This window comes from Onychomys torridus, chromosome 1 (assembly GCF_903995425.1).
Source record: "Onychomys torridus chromosome 1, mOncTor1.1, whole genome shotgun sequence".
In the NCBI taxonomy this organism is placed as follows: domain Eukaryota; kingdom Metazoa; phylum Chordata; class Mammalia; order Rodentia; family Cricetidae; genus Onychomys; species Onychomys torridus.
This window is the reverse complement of record NC_050443.1, coordinates 9,366,135-9,366,998: the sequence shown is the minus strand read 5'-3', so window position 1 is coordinate 9,366,998 and position 864 is coordinate 9,366,135.

The following is an 864-nucleotide window of genomic DNA, read 5'->3' as shown; positions in this document are numbered from 1 at the left end:
GGAGGAAGAGGGGATCCAGTGTTTTCTTTTGACCTCCATGAACACCAAGCATGCATGTGGTGCATACATTCACACATTCAGAAGAACACTGATACACATCAAATAAATAAATCTTAAAAAAAACCCAAACAAACAACAACAACAACAAAACCACAATAAAACATGGGGGTTAGAGCAGGAGCTGGACAGATGGCTCAGTTGTGAGCTGCCATGGGGTTGCTGGCACAGAACCTGGGTCCTCTACAAGAGCAACAAGTGCTCTTAACTATGGATCTGTCTCTCCAGCACCTCCCCCTTTGACACAGTGTCTCTTGTAGTGTATAGCCTACGGTGGCTTTGAACTCCTGACCTGTCTGCCTCCACCTCCCAAGCTCTGCAGTTACAGGAGGGCAGGACTAACCATGTTCCATTGAGATAGCCTTTTGCTATGTAAACCCTGACCTAGTAATCACTATGTAGCCAAGCTGGCTTGGAACTCACGGCAATCCTCCTGCCTCACATCTTGAGTGCTGAGACTACAGGTGCATGCCATCCTGGCTGGCTTGCTTTCACTTATCCATTTTCTTTCTCTCCTACTCCATTCCAGCCACATTGACCTCAATATTCCTTGAACACACTCATCATGCTTTATCTCATTCTAGAGCCTCCTCCTCATCTCCCTCAATTCTTTTAGTTTCTGCTCAAATGCTACCAAATTCTTTTACCATCTGCGTGCAATTGCACCACAGTCTCCTTCTCTGGGATTGTTTTCTTTCTACAGCCTTTTTTTTTTGAGGCAGGGTCTCATGAAGCCCAGGCTGGCCTCTAACTATACAGCCAAGGCTGGCCTTGATTCTTCTTCATTCAACTAGTACGCCTTGGAAA